Consider the following 20,192-nt stretch of genomic DNA (forward strand, 5'->3'; position numbering starts at 1 on the left):
CTTCCTGCCTCAAAATGAAGTAAGTGCATCATTTTGTGGTACCCAAGGCACACAACACAGCGCTATGTTACAGTGACTAGGATGTCAAGGGTCATTTCTTAGTCAAGACTCACACCGTTCAGCATACATTGGGGGTCTGTTGTGAGTACCTGAATCTATGAGCTCTACCATGTATACTAAGAAGAAATTCACATGAAGCCATACAGGAACTTCCCTTAAGACAATTAGACAAAGTAATTTCACCCACGGGAGTTCCTGTAACCAGATATCAGTCCCACAGGTTAAATTTACGACTTATGTCCAGGGACATTCTCCATACGAGTCCCACCAATTCCCTGAGGTCCCCCATTTCTTTGCTGTTGGTTATTTTGTTTTCATAAAGTTACATCATTACTGCCCATTTTACATAATTTACTCCTTCACACAAATTTACAGCATCTGTTCTTTATTTTAAGTTTTTATATGTTGAATCTTTCTAGATTTCAATTAAGTTACTTAAGGAATGAGTCCCATATTTTATCTACCACATCTTGCCCAATTCTAGAATACTTAATAAAAGTTCTTTAATTTTAATTCATTAATACTTAATGAATGTTCTTTTGAAGTATTATCCTTGGATTAGATCTAGACAAAAAATGTAAATTTTAAGTGTACAATGGAAAATCTTTTGACTAAGAGATACAACCATGAGACTACCTCACAAATCAACACACGGGCAACTTCCCTGACCCATGTTTCCATAGCCTTCCTCTCTGTGAATCACCACCTGTGTAGGAACTATTCTGTTAAGAGTCATGTTAAGTTTTCCGTGGTAAATATTCTTTTATATATAAAAGAACCAGTTTGTTTACTGGTTGAATGTGTCTGATATTTATTTGTTTATGTCAATATTAATTGAGGAACATTTAAACAATTTCATTTCTAAATTATTGTTTATTATTAAGACTAATTCTTCTGTGCACAGTTTTGCAGTTGTATACCTTTCTAGTGAAGGTAAATTAGCCAGATCAACGGTAATGCATATTTTATCTTAATTAGATATTTCTCAATTTTTTGCTAACAATTTGGGAATTATTTTAATATTTAACCCATTTTCCTATTACATTCCAATTTAAACACCCTGTTATTATAATTTTTAAAGTTTATATTTTTCTGTGTGTATGAGCATAGTATGTGTGATTGTGTTTCACTTGTGCACATAGGCAAGAGAGAGAGAAAGAGCTTTTTGTGGGGTGCCTGTGAAGACCAGAACCGGGAATAGCAATCTCTTGTGAGCCACCTAATGTAGGGATGGGAGCTGAGCTTGGTACCACTCCAAGAACAGCAAGTGCTCTTACACACCAACCATCCCTCCAGCCCACCTTTATTATTATTTCTAGAGTTTAGTCTAGATATTACAATATGAATGCTTGAAAACTATTTATTAGAAATTAATATTTTTAGCCAGGAATAATAACACATATCCATAATTTTAGTACTTGGAAGACTGACATGGGACAAATCCATGTTAGCCTTGAGTCTTTCTGAAATGAAAGAAAAAGAAAGCAACAACAACAAGCAGGCAAGAAAGAAAAGCTGTCATCTTCATTGCTTCACAGTATAAGGATTAACTTAATTGTATTCTTCTCCTAAAATACATGGTGCTATAGCTTTTAATTCTGTCCACACTCTAAAAACCCCAAGAGTGTATCAAAAGGCTATTTGTTTAGTACCGCATGCTTACCCATGCTCCACTACTTTGTCTCCCATCCCTCTTTCTCAGCTCTGCACACCTTTCCCCAAGACCATCTTCCCGGTACCTGTCATCATTAGCAATCCCTTTGTTATAGCTCAATGGTTAATGTTTTCTTCCAATTTCTGATTACCTGAAAACATGGCTATTTTTGGTGGTCAACTTGACTACTTCTAGAATTAACTAAAACCCAGGCAGCTGGTCACACCTGGGAGGGATTTTTTTTCTCGATTAAACCATTTGAAGTGGGAAAATCCACTTTTAATCCCAATCTGTTGAGGTGGGAAGATTCACCCCAAATCTGAGCCACCCTTTCTGGTGGCAATAGCCTGTATAAAGGAAGTGGAAGAAGGAAATGTTTGCTCTTTGCCTGCTGGTTGTCATTCTCACTAGGAAGTTTACTTTTTCACTGGCATTGGAGTCTACTTCTTTGGGGTTCTTAGAACCTATCTCGGGAACCCTGACTGATGCAGTAGACTTGGAAAAGGGCTTTCTTGTCTCCTCTCAGCACCTGCAGAATTCACTCCACCGCTCTGATTTTATCTGTCTCTTCAGAAGCCAGCTGTATCTGATTACTGCTCCTTTGATGGTAGTTGTATATAAACCACAGTGTCTCCCTCTTTCTGTCTCTTAAATACTCCCCCATTTTCTGTCTCTTTTTCTCTTTTTAAGATTTATTTATTTATTTGCAGTGTTCTGCCTGTGTGTATTCCTGTGCTCCAGAAGAGGGCAGCAGATCTCATTCTAGATGGTTATGAACCACCATGTGGATGCTGGGAATTGAACTCAGGACCTCTCGAAGAGTAGCCAGTGCTCTAAACTCTGAGTCATCTCTCCTGCTCCCTCTTTCTTTACTCTACAGAGTTTTACTATGTTGTGCTTGGTATACATTTCTGTAAATTTGTCGTACACTTGAATAATATTTTATTCCTTTCCGTTACTTGATTTTCCCTTTAGTTTTGACATATGTTGAATGTCTTCTATCACTTCTCTCAGGAAGGTTCTACATATTTTTTGGCTCCATGTCTTACCTCATCTGGGTAGTTGCCTTTCAGCTGCTGTGCCCACTGCAGAGTGAATTGTTTATTTAGTTCTTTTCATTATCACAACACCTAACTGGCAGAATTTATACTCTACTATTTTAGAGAGCCATCTACTAATATGCTTTAAATATATATTCCTTGGAATTTTTAAAAAATAAAGTTCTTAAGCTTTCATTGCAACATTTGAATCATTTTAGCGTCTATTCAACTTCTACCTTTACCACTTTTGTTTTTTAATCATTTGATCATCTCACTTGGTTTGCTTAGTTATTTTCACCCAGAAATACAGACGCAAAGAAAATCACAGAGGTCCTTATGTAATTCTCCTCCAAACACACATTTCTTTCAGCGTTTGTCAGTATATGGCTAGATATCCTTGAAATCACAGAGTGTCTTGGGAGAATTTTGGTCTTTAGAAGGGCTGCTCTGTCTGCTCTTCAGGGATCTCTAGTGGAAGCCCTATGTTCTGCCATTGGGTCGCCCTGAACCTTTTGGCTTTGTTCTGTAAGATCATGTAATTGTCAGTAGTGTTGTTAATCAGTTACCTAATATCCGGCTTCCCTGACTCTTGCCATTTTTGAGTTTTTAATTGGCAAAGACTTTAGGGAGAAAACAATATGAGATGCCAGAATTTGACACCTGTGCCTGTGTTTTCCCTGGTATGGAGCTGCTCTGGTTGAGCTGCAAGTCGGTATTACTCCTTGTGTGCCTCAGGCACTGGAGGTTCTGGTGGCAGTCTCTATGTTTCCCATGGTCTGAAGTCTGAATCAGAGAGCAGTGTCAGTGTGCCTCATGTGGACTTTCTCTTTCCACAGTGACGACTCTAAGTCCTAGACATCTTTACTATTTCCATTCCAAATAATTCTACAGTTTGTAGTTTTCTGGCTTTGTGGCTCTCTGTGGAAAGGTTGGGCTGGTAGTATATTATTTATAAACAGATTATAATCAATGTTTACAAAAATATATAAAATTAAACTAGACTTTCCTGCAGTGAAAATTAGAAGGCACTGGTGAAAGAAGTCGGAGACACTAAGGTTGTAAAGTCTCCATGTGAGTGTATTGATAGATTTAATATTTCTAAAATGTCCATACTATCAGAATCAGCTTGCAGATTCAATGCAACCTCCACCAAAATATCAATGATATTCTTCACAGAAATAGAAAAAAATACTAAAATTCATATAGAAGCTTCAAAGGCCAAAAATATTCTTGAGGAAAAAAAAACACATCAAAACTAGAATAATCGTATTATCTAATTTAGTGACATAGCACAGAACCATAACAAAAAGTCAGCATGGTATTAACATAGAAATAAACACGTTGACCAGCGGAACAGATTATGGGCTCCAGAAGACACCTGTTGTCCTAGTCAGCTTCACTTGTCAGTTTAGCAGCCTGGAGTCACTTGAGAAGACAGCCTACATGAAGGAATTTCCTAGAGCAGAGCCCTCTATGGGCATGCCTGTGGGGGTCATCTAATTTAATTGATTTCCAGACTTCCGTGGTTGGTACCAACCATAGGCAACTGGTCCTGAGATATGTAAGGATGCTGGCTAACCTGTAGCCTGTGAGTGAGAGTCAGAGAGCAAGCCAGCAAGAAGCATTGCTCCATGGTTCCTGCCTCGACTTCCCGATCCGACCTCCCGCAGCCATGTGCTGCAACTTGGGAGTAGTCAGTGGAATAGATTGTAGCCCTCTCTTCTCTGAAGGGTTTGAGTTTTTGGTCACAGTGCTTTTGACAGCAGAAGAAAGGAAACTAGAACACCCACATACCTATAGCTAAGGGGTTCTTCATAAGGTAACCAAAATACACTTGAGACAAGATAGCCTCTTCAATAAACATCCAGAAACTAGATATCCACATTCAGAATGTTGAAATTTATTGGCTATTTCTCATTATGTACAAAAATGAGTTCAAATGGGTCAAAGGCCTTATTCTAGGAGTAAAGCCTCCAGGATAATTGGTACAATGATTTCTGGGATAGGATTCGAAACACATAGGAAACAAAACCAAGACTCGACAAATGGTGCTACAACAAACTGAAAGTAAAAATAGCAAAGGAATGGACAACTTACAGCATGGGAGAAAATATGAGCCAGCTACTTATCCAACAAAGGATTAATATTCAGGATACATAAAGAATATATTCATATATACATATGTGTGTGCTATAAAATTAACAGGTGCCGTAAAAGGAAAGGAAAACCCAAAAAAATTAAAAATCCAAATCTGGAGGAAAAGGAATGTTTGTGCACTATAAGTAGAAATGTAAATTAGGACAACCATTATGGAAAAATTATGAAGCTGCCTCAAAATAGAAGTGCCATATGATCCAGCTATCCCACCCATGGGTTATAATCCAAAAGAAATGAAGTCAGCTTGCAAAAGAGAACCCTGCACAGCCCTGTGTGTATAGAAAAAACTACTAATAATGCTGAGCTATAAAAACACACTAGGTGCTTGTCAACAGATAAATGCAGAAATATATATTATATATTTTTATTATTCAACCATAAGAAGATAAAATCCTGTCATTGGCAGCAAATTGATGGGACTAGAGGGCACCATGTTTTTCTAAAGTTAGGTAATTGTTACATTTCCTTTCTCAAATAGTGGAACTGAAGCTCAAGTTGACCATAAGTAGAAGAGGAGTTGCCTGGGAATGGGAAGGTATCTGGGCAGCAGTGAGGGTAGAAGAACGATTAATACACAGTGCGTGCAAAATCACAATGAGTTCTTTTACTTTGTAAACTATCATGGTGCGTAGTTATTTCACAATGATGATCTTGAAAGATATATGCATTTATTATTCTGAGGTTTTATTTGTCCGGATGGCACAGGTGATACTCCATGCCACGAGAGGTATCCCTGGTAACCCATAGCTGCTTCTGAGATCCAGCAGGCATAACCAGTGCTGTGGTTGATTGCGCTGAGAGGAGTTTAGGGCTGCAGGGTTTGGATGAACTGCATGCCTGGTTTCCAACACTGGGGCATCCTTTTCTTATCTGGTGTTGGTGGTCACTCCACACAGGCTGCAGCCACAGCACCCTTGGCCTTCTGTCCACAAGTCTCTGTGCTTCAGTGGCTTCTCTGATTTCAGCATTGCAATACTCCCCAAACATGGGAAATTCCCAAAGTGCAACTTACTCCTCGCTTTCCAACATGTAGGCATTCCTATTTGGTGACTTTGTCTTGCTTTTGCCAATCCTACTGAATAAAAAGAAAATGATCTTCTATGTTTTCATGTGACACAGATCTTGGGGACCCAGGGTGTGACCAGGGAACCGAGCATGTGACTCTGCTTAACTTGGTATTTATCAAATGTGCTTCCACTGTATCCTCAACTCAGTCCCCAGAAGGCAGATCATTTCAGGATAGGGTGGGTCTAGCTCCTTTTTTTTCCCTAAGCTACTACTTGGTGGCCTATACCTAGTTACGTCTGTTTCCTCAAAGCTTTGGAAGTTCAAAGCTACAAAAACACTCATAGGCTTCCTATTGTCACATCTCTACCCTGAGATGGAACCCTGGAATGATGTAGTTACCATGTGATCAGCAAACACCCAAAGATTCCATTACCTCCAGCAATGCCACAAGCAGGGGACAAAGTCTTCAAGTCACAAGCATTTGAGGGACATGGGAGATTCAAACTACAACAATGGCTTTATACTCCTATGGAACAAGAAGTGTTCTTAAGGCCTGGTGAGATACTCACTAGCAGGTGTTTCATTATCCCTTCAATAAACATGACAATTCTGCTACAGACAGAAACGGTCACAGAGGCCACCATCTCAAGAGAGATGGCACACAGTCAGGGCATCCTGCTACTTGCATGGATAGATGTCTTTTTCCAGCATGAGCAGATCAAATCAATTTGACCATAGTGTAACATATCCTTTTAATTTAAGTAAACACAGAAATTGGATGACGCTTGTCCAATGTATACATCTTCTTGGTGTATACAGCCAGCAATGCTTTGAATATTTTTCCTCTCAAATATATTCTTAAACCTCTAATCAAAAGTGTAAGCATCAGAGAAATAGTCCTGAGTTTATCTCAAGGAAGAAGAATTTTGTTTCTATTATTTTAGTTCTTTTAATTGTTTTCTTCTTTGTTTTTAAATCTCAGGTTAAAAGGGGGATAAAGAGGCCTCAGTGGTACATGACAAGTTTGGATGAACACAAAATGAATCACAGTGACGCAACCCTTCCTGAGCTGTAAACCTTGAGAGGAAAAAGATCATTTTGGGTGGAATCGCAGTGGCCTGGAAAGAAATGTTTCTGGTTACTAGCTAGGGAATGTACCTTAAAGAGGTCTTGTACCTCAAAATTACTTGAGGAGAGTCAGAACTCCTTGAGACATCAAAAGTAAGGCAGAACTTGTAGAGTGCTTTGGCACAGTCACGTGACTGCATTAGGGACAACACAAGCTGAAGTGTGAGCACATTTAGTGTATCCCTGAGCATCTGTGGCCAGTGAGGACTCTGTGCATATCTGAGCATCTCTGGCCACTAAGGAAGCATATTATGTAAGTGACCTTGCTGCATAAGCCTGATGATATGAATTCAATCCCTACAGATAAGTAAAGGTGGAAGGAGAGAACCACAAACTAGCTGTTCTCAATATACAGGCCATGGCATGTGCATACACATATGTACAACATGCACAGATATATGCACAACATGCACATGCAAACACATAATAATAAAGTGAAAAAACTTGAGCTTCAATGTTAAAATTAATGCTGCACAAAGCATTAGGAAGAATTTCCTGAATGGTAGACCTTATTCCTTCATAAAAAGCTACTCAGATTCTGGGAAAGACCATTTAAAAAAAAATCATTGTTTTTCAAAAACATTCCAGAACAATGCATGAAAGCTTACAGCAAACCCATGAGTATGCGCTCAAGAGAAAAAGGCAGCTGAATCTGAGTAAGAACAGCAAGTGTTAAGATGGTAGCAAGTCTCGCAGCCACATCCCCCCTCCCCAGGTCTGGGATAACCTGAAATCAGCAGCCTGTTGGTCGTATCACCAGTGAGGATGTACAAGCTAACAGCCACTGGAGAGGGCAGCATAGTGTTGATGCTTTCACAAAAGAGACATCCTCAGAATAGTCTCATTATTTGACTCTCTGGAAATTCTACACAAAAGCCTTATTCACAGGGCCTGTCTACAATTGATCCAAGTCAAGGTTTGCTCACCAGCAAAAGCCCAAGGTGTTTGTTGAAAACAATTATCAGCAGTTCCTTATCACAGTAGTCACTGGGGTAAAGTTACTGTGGACGCACACAAAAGGCGGATCATAAGCTGCGAAGAAAGTTTAGGAAAATTGGATGCTTTCAAGGGTCTTATAAAACCTCCTATTCTCAAGGATCTAGAAGGTCATAGACTTGAGTAGAGCCATATGCATATTTAGCAGAAGTCCTAGATGAGCCTCAAGTTCAGGTTACACACAGATATGGAAACAGACAAAATGGTGAAAATGAAATACGTTCTCCTCCTTTAGAACAATAATTAGCTGTGATAATTTAAGGAAAACTGTGTCCAATCATAAGCTGACCATTCAGCTAACTGAGCATTGACTTCAGTGGTGACATATATCATAAATAACAGAAGTCTTCAAAAGTGTTACACAAAATAACTTGTAACAGGAATTCAGATTGGTGGTAATGGCATATTTTAAAGAAATATTTAAGCTGTGTAGATTTAAGCAATAATAAAAAGCATAAAAGTAAACTGGAAATAATAGCTCATGCACCAAAGGCAAAATAATCTGTAGGTTCTATCCTTGAAAAACATAGATGTTGGACTTAGAAAATTAAAGAAATTGACAGAACGGTTACATAGATACTTAGGAAATCATGTTTAAGAAAGTAAATGGATACATAAAAAAACCCCTCACTGAATACAAAATATCTGTAAAAAAATGTAAATTCTAAACAAGACCCAAATAAAAATCCTGGAGTTTAAAAAAACACAATGAATGAAGAAAAATGTTTTGAGGTTGATCAACAGAGTATTTCAGTTGGCAGAAAGAGAGAATCGGGAAACTTAAAGACAGGTCAATTGTGATTATACATCTGAGTAAAAGAGAGTCAAATAATTAAGGAAAATAAACAAAGCCTTGGAGAAGTGAGGGCCAGAAGTAGCTATACCAGTATATACACACGAATCATCCAGAAAAGAGGAGTGCAAAGGAAAGAAAGAGAAAGATTATATGAAGCTGTAACAACTAAATTTTTCAAAGTTTGATTTTAAGCTACTTTAACTTAAATGTTCAAGAAGCTGAATCTAAAACAGGAAGCAGAAACTCATCTATACTCATTACAGTTCGACCATTAAAACGTATAAGAAAATAGAGTACCACTAGTGATTTTAGTTGTGAAGTGGCTGAGAAACACGTGGATCACACGCACACACACACACACACACACACACACACACACACGAAAGGATAGAATATTTTTTGTTTGTAATGCTACAATATAGGACTCTTGGGGTTATAAGGGATGGATTCTGTATGACAATTGCACAAGGAGAGAAACAAGAAGAGAATTTCTTAGGCAGAAATATTTATATAGTATTATTTGTAAGTTAATATTAATATGTATTTGTTAAGGTTGAGACAGTAATTGCAGCCCTTACAGTAACAATTAAGGACTAGATTTTGAAATACATACACAGAAGGAAATTAAAATGTAACACTACATATTTATTCAACACAGAGAAGACAATAATGGAGAATTAAAAGTAATAAAATACACGAGGCAAATGAAAACAAATAGTAAAATAATTGTCATAAATGAAATAGAAATTTGAAATTTATCCTCTGACAATGTTGAAGCATGTATGGGCAGCCCATATATGGCAGTTCTGTTGAACTTGTCCTTATTGGGTTTCATGATCTAAGCTGATGAGAATGACTGACCTCTTCAAGAGGGCACCATATCTCATTGCAAATGGTTGTAAGATATCATGTGGTTGCTGGGAATTAAATTTGGGACCTTTGGAAGAGGAAAAATGCTCTTAAAAGCTGGGCCATCTCTCCAGATCCCACAGTCATAAATACTACCTAGTTAATAATTACATTACATGTAAATGATTCAAATATTCCAATCAAAATGGAAAGATAGCAGGACAGATGATAAAACCACAATCGAAGTATATGTTGTGCATAAAAGACTAGATTCAAAGACAGAAATAAGTTGGATCCCTGCCCTATAGATATTGTAAGCAAAGAACTGAAGTAAGTAAACTAATACTATACAAAAACAAATACATCCTATGAAAACATTGCAACTACAGTCAAAGAGAAACACTTTATGATAAAATAACTCACTTATGAGTCCATTATAGCACTCTTGGGTATATACCCAAAGGAGTCTAAGTCAACACACCAAAGACATACTTGCATGCCTGCTTTTTGATGCACTATTCATAATAACCAGGAGATGAGATCAGCTCAATATTCACCAACAGAGGAATGGATAAAAAAACATGTGGTATAAACACACAATGGAATTTTATGCAGCTGTAAAGAAAAATGAAGTGTCATTAGCAGGAGACTTATGTGATAAAAATAATCACACCAAGAGAAAGCCAAACTCAGAAAGGTACGTGCTATGCTTTCTCTTAAGTGTGAATCCTAGGGGTGTGTGTGTGTCTGCAAGTCATGAGACTAGATGCGGTTTATAAGATAGGATAAAGAGTTCTTAAGGGATGTAGGAGTGGAGGTGATCAACTACATGTACTAACAAAGGGGACTAAGTGGAGGAGGTGAGACATGGGTGAGACAACATATATATATATATATATATATATATATATATATATATAATATAAAATAACAGAGACCAAAAACACATGAAACAAAACATTAGCTCAAAAGGAGAAGCGAACAATTTTATGAAACAGTTGAAGACTTCAGTATCTTGTTTCAGTGTATACAGAAAATTCTCAAAAATAAGGCAATATAAGTCACAGTATAAATAGATAGGTGTTTACAGATATTCTTTTCAGCCATAGCAAAATGCACACAGAGCACTCCAAGGAAGACTGTTCTTTGGAGGTAACCTAAGCCATAATGAATTTCAAATGATTGAAAACTCGTGAACTATGCTTCCTATGCCTATCCATATTATGGTGGTTTGAATGAGAATTTTCCTGATAAGCTCATATATTTGAATGTTTGATTCCCAGTTGGTAGAACTATGTGGGAAGGGTTAGATGTGGCCTTGTTGGAGGAGGTGTGCCATTGGGGGCAGGTTTTGAGATTTTGAAAGACTTATTCCATTGCCAGTGTGCTTCTCTCCCTGCCCTCTGATTATGTACCAAGATGTGATCTCTTCAGCTCTTCCTGTCTCTGTGACATTGCTCTGCCATTATGGACTCTAACCCTCTGAAACTCTAACCCCAACTGAATTTTTTTTAATATACAAGCCGGGCGGTGGTGGCACACACCTTTAATCCCAGCACTCGAGAGGCAGAGGCAGGCAGATCTCTGTGAGTTCGAGGCCAGCCTAGTCTACAAGAGCTAGTTCCAGGACAGGAACCAAAAAAGCTATGGAGAAACCCTGTCTCGAAAATCAAAAAAGAAAAAAATATACATTGCTTTGGTCATGATGTGTTGTCATAGCAAATGTAAAGTAACTAATACACATATCATAAGAAAATTTGAGAAGTACACAAATATATAATTGAGTATCCTCTTAAATGGCCAATAAGCCACAAAAAGAAATGAAAAATGTACCTAGAGTAAATTTTTTAAACATATTTATTTATTTATTATGTATACAATATTCTGTCTGTGTGTATGCCTGCAGGCCAGAAGAGGGCATCACATCTCATTACAGGTGGTTGTGAGCCAACATGTGGATGCTGGGAATTGAACTCAGGACCTTTGGAAGAGCAGGCAATGCTCTTAACCACTGAGCCATCTCTCCAGCACCTAGAATAAATTTTTTAATAAAAATTAAAACACACAACTTAAGAAGACTATTTGGTACTCAGCTAATAAGATGCTTAGAGGGAAAGTTACAGCAGGAAGCTAGACATACAGCTGATTGGAAATTTAGGATTAGATGTAATAATCCTTCACTATTATAGAAGCTAGATAATGACTTATCTAGATAGATAGATAGATAGATAGATAGATAGATAGACAGATAGATAGACAGATAGATAGAATGAGATAATACTTTCTACCCACATAACAATTAAAATCAAATAAATTATGGTTCATGAATGGAAATATTTTAAGGACATAAAGAAATTGGAAATCTTGGTTATTGCTGTTTATGTTGTAAAATATCTTTGGAAAAGCAGATTTGAAGTTTACCAAAAGGTAGAGTCATGATATGTTATAATAATATAATAATCTTACTGCAAGGCCCAAGAGGAAGGAAATCATATTTCTGCATGAAAAATTGCATGACTGATCATAGCAGCATTAGCATGAGCAGTCCTAATATGCAAATGATTCAATTTTCCATTTACTGTGAACAGGGCATTTCTGTGCGATATTATTTGGAAAAACGAAGGAATGAAGAATTTAATATATAGTGTGTGAATAAGTCTGTCGAGATAGAATAATGTGGGATTTTTTTGTTTATGTGGAATTGATGCAGTCTGGGTATACAAGAACAGGTTTGTTTTCTCCATGGATTGAAGAGCTAAAGGACAAGAAAAGGTATTAGCAGAAATCTTGGGGGTACTGGTGGAGCCCAGAGGAGATCAAGTTTCTCTTGGACGACTTGGTCTCAGAGAGAGAGAGAGAGAAAGAGAGAGAGAGAGAGAGAGAGAGAGAGAGAGAGAGAGAGAGAGAGAGAACTTAAGAATGAACTCAATCAGAACCTCAAGGTCAATGCATTTGAGTGGAAAAGAAAAGACCTAGGGCGCAAAAGCTGGAAATTTCATAGGTTTTTAGTGGAAGAAAATGGAGAAGATAAGACCACATGGGGATCAGCCACATGGAGGGAGAGGAAGGAAGAGAGAGAGAGAGAAAGAAAGAGGTGCGGGGAAGGGAGAGAGGGAGAGAGAAGACTCAAAGAATTAGGTTGTTTAAAAAATATATACTGACTCTGGTCGTAATCCAAAAGTAGAGACAGAAATGAAGGAGAGGGATGAGTGGAGCAGAGCGAGAAGTCAGGCAGGTGGACAAACCCAGCCAAATGACATGGCAGTTGTTAGGGACTCTGATGGATCAGTAAGTCTACATCGCTGGGCAAGTCGCCTGGCTGTACTCCTGAACTGCTCCACTGGATGAAACCTTAAGAGAGGTGATAATGCCATGTTTCTACCTAGGGTTGGATTCCATTCTTAATGGCGTGTACTGATGAAGCAAACCCATGCTGTACAGACAGGTTAGTGGGAGTATTAGTATTGTATACTCATGTATACAAGGATGTTTATAAAGTCAAGATAGTAATAATGGCTACACAACCTGTAGATACGCAAAATAGGAAAAGTCCTTCTGAACTGCAGATGTCAGAAAGATGAGTGGTATAGTATTTTAATTTAACTGTCCTTCAATAATATTGGTATAAGACCTTCTTCTGTGTCCTGAGATTGTCATGCTCAAAGTTTTTGTACCTATGAGCTCTCTGGAAAGGACATGAGAAAATGTAAGCATGCAGAATGATGAAGCAATACAAAACATCCAACCTTTTTATTAAGGCGGAACTGCCTTACCTGTCCTCAACTGAGGAAAAGGCAAACGATTTTCACTCTTTTTCATTAGATTCGAGGGTAAGAGGAGAAGCAAAATAAAAACCCATAAAGATGTGGTCAGCTGAGCAAATTTGCACAAGCAGAAAATCATGTTTCCCTGATACTTTTTGTCTCCAAATTAATCACGCCTCCAAACGTGCTTTTCACAATACTTCTAATTATGTTATCTATTTCACATTGTGTCCTAAGAGCTTCCTCCCTTCAGGGCTGTGTTATTGCCTTTGTCCCTTGCCATATTAAGTTCACAGGAGATGCTCAGCATGCCTTGGCAGGCATTACAATATTTAAAGTTTCACAATAGCCAATATGACAAGGAGCCATGGAAACACTTGTTGCAGACTTTTTAAATGCTCCTTTCCCTTGAAACCCTTAGAGAGACAGTGGGCCTCTGCTCCTCTCAGGGGCAGAGCAGCTGAGCCTGAACACACCTCCTTGACTCAAAAAGTTATGAAAGTGCAAAAAAAAAAATAATCGAAGCAAATGTTTGCCGACTTCGTGCAATCGGCAACACGGTACTTTGATCCCCGAGCAAAGGGAAACAAATGAGGTGAACCCTGTAATTATTCCAGCTTTCTGCCTGGAAGCACTTTCCAAATCAAGGTAGAGGGAGGCAGATCGTGAGCAAAAGCGCGCAGCTTTGGAAGCAGATATCATAATTGAAGGCAGTGGGAAATTTGCTGGGCAGAGCTCCAGAGAGGAAGGAGCTATGCAGAGAGAAGCCCAGAAAGAGACATGAAGGTCCTTTCAAATCTTCGGCTCGCCCCTGCCTGTGGATAAACGTCCCCGGTCCAGCTGGTGAAGAGTTGCTAACGGTACAGTCAAGTGAGACAGTCTAGTGTCTCTTCATGCTAGAATTTCTCAGCAAAGCAGAGTAAAGAATTAAACACCTTGGGAATTCCTCAGGTGTCCTCTGAGATGTCAGAAAGGCCACAGGCTGGCAGAAGGTCATTCTAAGACCTATTCGAAGAGCGTTAGGCTAAACTTTAAAAGGAGCAAAGTGAGCTGTAGGAAGGACTGGTTGAACAAGACTTCGCTTAAAAGAAAGTAAAGAAACTCATAACACTGTAGGAATCTTAACACTTCAACGGAATAGATAATTAATGGAAGCGATAAAAGAGGACTGGAATACGTTCTTGGGGAAAATGTGTTCAGTTATCAAAAGCCCAAAGTTTCTGAGAAGATCAAATTGGGAATCGCGGGATTTGGGAAGAATTTATGGAAAATATAATCGAAAAATATGTTGGTTTGAATAAGAACAGTCCCATTGTCTCAAAAGATTTAACACTTGGTCTCTAGGTGGTGAAGGTGTGGCCTTGTTGGAGAAGCTGTATCACCCAGGATGGGCTTTAAAGTTTCGAGAGACTCATCTCGGAGTTCCGGCTGGATCCTCCCTGCAAACTGAGATGTGCGCTCTTGGCTTCTGATCACATTTCTCTGTTTCACAGTTATGGACTCCAACCCTTTGATAATACAGGCAGGAAGTGGAACCAGCCCAAAAGAGAGAAGTGTTTTTCCAGCAGCAAATCTGGAAGGACAAAGCTATCAAAACCCTTTGACATTGGACACGGAGCTGCAGGAGTTGGGGCTGCGCTGCGTTGTTTGGTCTTTCCGTGGTTCCAGTGGTTCCTCGATATATCTCTATCTCTCTTTTGGAATGCCGATGTTTATTTTGTACCATTGTATGTTGTAAGTGTTTCCTTTGCCTTTTGATCTTTAGGATGTTGGAATTAAGATACTGCCTTGAGACTCAGAAAAGGCTTCAAATTTGGACTTTAAAAGTGGTAAGGCTGTGGAAGACTATGGGGACCTTTGAAGTTGAACTAAGTGCGTTTTGCCTGATGAGACAACTGTAGTCTCAAGGCGGTCAGCGAGTGAAATGTGGCCGTTTGAATGAGAACGGTCCTCATAGGTTCAAAAACTTGAACACTCGATGCAGGCTGGTGGAACTATTAGGGAGGAACTGGAGATGTGTCCTGGGGCCCAGCTTAAAGCTATAAAAGGACTTTGTCTACTCCCAGTGTGCTCTCTGGCTCCTGCTTACAGTTTAGAGTGTGAGCAATCAGCTAGGCTCCTGCCATGTCTGCACTCCACCATCAGGAACTTTAATCCCCTGGAACTGTAAGCCCAATTAAATGCTTTCCTTTTAAGTTGCCTTGACTGTGGTGTTTACCAGAGGAATATGAAAGTAATTAATGTAGAAGATGTAAAGAAATAAGCAAATAAAACTTACACTTGTAAAAAATCATAGAAATTTTGTTTTCCTCACATATAAACAGACTAATTATTGTAAATTAAAACATCAATGAACTTGAATTTATTTCAGTAGAATACAAGCATTCAATCTGAAGCAAATTAGTAACAGCATAAATATAGAGAATTATGAAATATAGGAAAAATTCACAAAAACTGTATAAGGTTGATTTAGCTTTATCAGCTGCATCATGTTTTGCTTATAGGAACTCCGCATATCAACAGGAAAATACATAATCTTCAAATGGACACTGATCATTCACTAATGCAAATTACTCTGGGTGATAAAATAGAAAAATGGGTTTTGATAAATATCAAAAAGCTAAAGTATCATGGAGCCTGCTTACTATACAATCAGAATCAAATTATTTACCAGTAAAAATCAATAAATAAAAGTTATTTACCATAATGACAAAAAGCTGAAAATCCCCCAAACACTAAGAAAGTAAGTAAAACAACTCCTCTTCTCTTTTCACACAGGGTCTCATGCTTATAGGTCAGGCTACTCTCCAACTCTCTCCAGATCTTTCTGCATCAACTTTCCAGTGCAGGATTATAGATGTGCGCCACTATGTCCATGTTAAGCAGAACAAATTTAAGTAGTGCTATGGGAACTCCTTCAGCCAATAGCCTTTAAGATATCGGTTCACTTTGAATGTGGTCTCATGCACTATCAATGCAGATGAAAAGCGTGGGTTAATGTTAGGGTCTTCTATTCGATTCCATTGGTCGACTTTTCTGTTTTTATGCCAATACCAAGCTCTTTTCAATACTGTAGCTCTGTAGTAGAGTTTGAAGTCTGGAATGGTAATGCCTCCAGACGATCCTTTGTTGTATAAGATTGTTTTGGCTATCCTGGGTTTTTTGTTTTTCCATATAAAGTTGATTATTGTCTTCTCCAGATCTGTGAAGAATTTTGATGGGATTTTGATGGGGATTGCATTGAATCTATAGATTGCTTTTGGTAGAATTGCCATTTTTACTATGTTGATCCTCCCAATCCAGGAGCAAGGGAGATCCTTCCATTTTCTGGTGTCCTCTTCAATTTCTTTCTTCAAAGACTTAAAGTTCTTGTCAAATAGATCTTTCACATCCTTGGTTAGAGTTACCCCAAGATATTTTATGCTATTTGTGGCTATCGTGAAAGGTAATGCTTCTCTAATTTCCCTCTCTGTTTCCTTATCCTTAGTGTATAGGAAGGCACACTGAGACAATGGGGATGTTCTATTGGGAACTCACCAAGGCCAGCTGGCCTGGGTCTGAAAAAGCATGGGATAAAACCGGACTCTCTGAACATAGCGGACAATAAGGACTACTGAGAACCCAAGAACAATGGCACTGGGTTTCTGATCCTACTGCACGTACTGGCTTTGTGGGAGCCTAGGCAGTTTGGATGCTCAACTTACTAGACCTAGATGGAGGTGGGGTTCCTTGGACTTCCCACAGGGCAGGGAACCCTGATTGTTCTTCGGGCTGAGGAGGGGGGACTTAATTGGGGGAGAGGGAGGGAAATGGGAGGCGGTGGCGGAGAAGAGACAGAAATCTTTAATAAATACATAAATTAAAAAAAATAAGAAAAGCGTGTAAGGGCATCTTGACTGCTGTATTCAGTTCCAGTTCCAAGTGCATGCAGAGGACTGCAGATTGCTACTCTTTCTGTGAGCTTATCCCCAGATAAATAAACCTTTGTTATATGCCATTCCAGGCTATTGCGGAACTTTTTTGTACATCAACAAATTGGGGCCGAACAGGAGGTGGTTTCTTAAAGGCTGAATGACTTCCCAAAGCAAATAGCACATGAATCAAATCAAGTGAAACATTAACAATATTTTGACCCTAATAATAAAAAAGTGCAGATATTGAAGGAACTCAGAGAAAGCAGTAGCAGAAAGTACACATTTGAAAACAATACGCCATATAGGCTATACGGCTGTCAATTACATGAGAAATGGTACCATCCCTAGGTATTAGAGAAACATAAATTAAACTATAATGAAATATTATATCACATCCACGAGAATAGCTCAAATGGAAACACTGATGATGTCAACTGCTGGCAGGGATATGGCAAAACAGGACCTTCAGAGGCTGCGGCCAAGTGTGTGAAACCATGCAACCACTCTGTGAATCATCTGATAGTTTCATATCAAGTTAAGCCTTCAAATACCATACAACCCAGTGCTCGACTTCTGTGTATACACCAAACGAAGTAAAATCATGTCTGCACAAAGACACATACGTATGTTCATAGCAACTTTCTTTCATAATAGGCTGAAATTGGAAGTAACACATACCCATGAACTGAAGAATAGGGAAATAAAAAGAGGTAAATACAATCTACAACCTCAGAGAAGCTAGGTAACAAGGAGAACCCTAAGAGAGACACACATGGAGGGCCCCAGGAAGGAGAAATAATTAAGATCTCCTGGGTAAATTGGGAGGGGGTAGAAAGGAGGGGATGGGGATGGATACATGAGGGATTGAGATGTCTGAGTTGGGGGAGGAATAGAGAGGGAGAGCAATGATGGAGAAGTCTTGATAAAGGGAGCCATTATACAATTAGGGAGAAACCTGGTGCTAGGGAAATTCCCAGGAATCCACAGTATGACCCCAGCTAAGACTGCTAGCAATAGTGGAGAAGGTACCTGAAATGGCCTTGCCCTATACTCAGATTACTGACTACCCTAATTGTTATAGAACCCACATCCAGTAACTGATAGAAGCTGATGCAGTGATCCACAGCCAAGCACGGGGCTGAGCTCCTGGAATTCAGTTGAAGAGAGGGAGGAAGGATCATATGAGCAAGAGGGTTTGTTCCAGACCATGATAGGGAAAACCACAGAAACTGCTCACAGGAGCTAGTGGGAGCTGCTCATGGACTCTGAACTGACAGCCAGAGAGCCTGTCTGGAACCAAACTAGGCCCTCTGAATATGGGTGACAGTTGTGTGGCTTGGGCAGTTTGTGGGGTCACTGCCAGTAGGATCAGGATTTATCTCTAGTGCATGAACTGGCTTTTTGGAGCCCATTCCCTATGGTGGAATACCTTGCTCAGCCTTGATACAGAAGGAGAGGAGCTGGTCCTGCCTCCACTTGGTTGCCAGACTTCATTGACTCTCCAAGGAAGGGCTTACCCCCTCTGAGGAGTGAATGACAGGGGAGTGGAACAGAGAAAGGTGAGGGGTGGGAGAAGGGGAGGGAAGGGAAACTGGGATTGGTACATAAAATGAAAAAAAATTTTAAATAAAAAAAGAAAAGAAATGCCAGTTTACACAACCTTACAAAAAGAAGAATAGGTAAATAAGATGGGTGTATCTATGCAGAAAAACACGGTTGCTCAGCAGCACAGGAAAGCTCTGAAGCATGACCCAGCAGTCAGGGCTCCTGGATCATTGGACTGTCAGGTAACTGGGTGCCTGCTGTACCATGCTACTGACACAATGGCCTGAAACAGGTAAAGCCATCCAGGGTGAGGGTGTTTTAGAAGCCTTAAAAAGTGTGGCTCCCTGCGAAGGAATGGGTGAGAACCGAAACCGAAGGGAAGACAAAGTGTTCTCTGCATTCGAAACGGGTGGCTCCTCTTACAAAAGCAAACGAAACACCTTTGTGCTGAAAAGCTACGTTCTATTCCCTTCATTGTGTACAGATGATACTTCAATAAAAAGCAAATCAAAGTGCTACAGATTAAGGTGTAAGCTTGCCAGCAGTTTTGTTTTGCTCAGAAAATTGTTTAAAAATTAACAAAAGCAACAACAAAACCATTTTGTCATCACTTCATGGGAATAAATATTTTAATTACCTGAAAGATAAAGGAACATTTTAGACAGAGGGTAATCTTTTAAAGTGAACAAACTCAGCAATGAAATCAACCTCCTTTCTTGTATTTTATTTCAACCGTGACTTGAAAATGTTCCTTCTGATCAAATGGTGAGATATAGCCAAATCAGAGTTGCCATATCTGGCAAATAAAAACAGAGGTGGTTTCTGTGCCATAGGAGACATACTGCCCATCCTTGCACAGGCCATAGGGTCCTCAGAATCATTCACTGAATGCTACATTCCATCAATGACCTTGATTTTGTTGGATACACCTAAGCCAAATCACTCTTTGTATAAAATTTTGAATGAAATAGAAGCCCGGAGGTGAGAGAGCATCCCAAGACCTAATTAATAAAGTAATCATAATTAGTATCTTGATCTATCATCTGCAGTTTAGGATATGGGGTTAGTGAAACACTTTTATTTTATTTTGGAACTGGAAACACAAAACAGTAGTTACCTTGCAAAATCATCCCAAAATGTTTTCCTCTTGAGAAGCTAATCCAGCCAGTCAAAGTCCAAGGGGGCAACACTTGTCAATCATCCCATTGGCAATTGTCCATAAAAGACATTGGTTGCTGCTATTGCTTCACTTTTTGGTGATAGCATTATTACCTATTTTGA

Source organism: Microtus pennsylvanicus, chromosome 12, assembly GCF_037038515.1.
Source record: "Microtus pennsylvanicus isolate mMicPen1 chromosome 12, mMicPen1.hap1, whole genome shotgun sequence".
NCBI classification, from domain to species: domain Eukaryota; kingdom Metazoa; phylum Chordata; class Mammalia; order Rodentia; family Cricetidae; genus Microtus; species Microtus pennsylvanicus.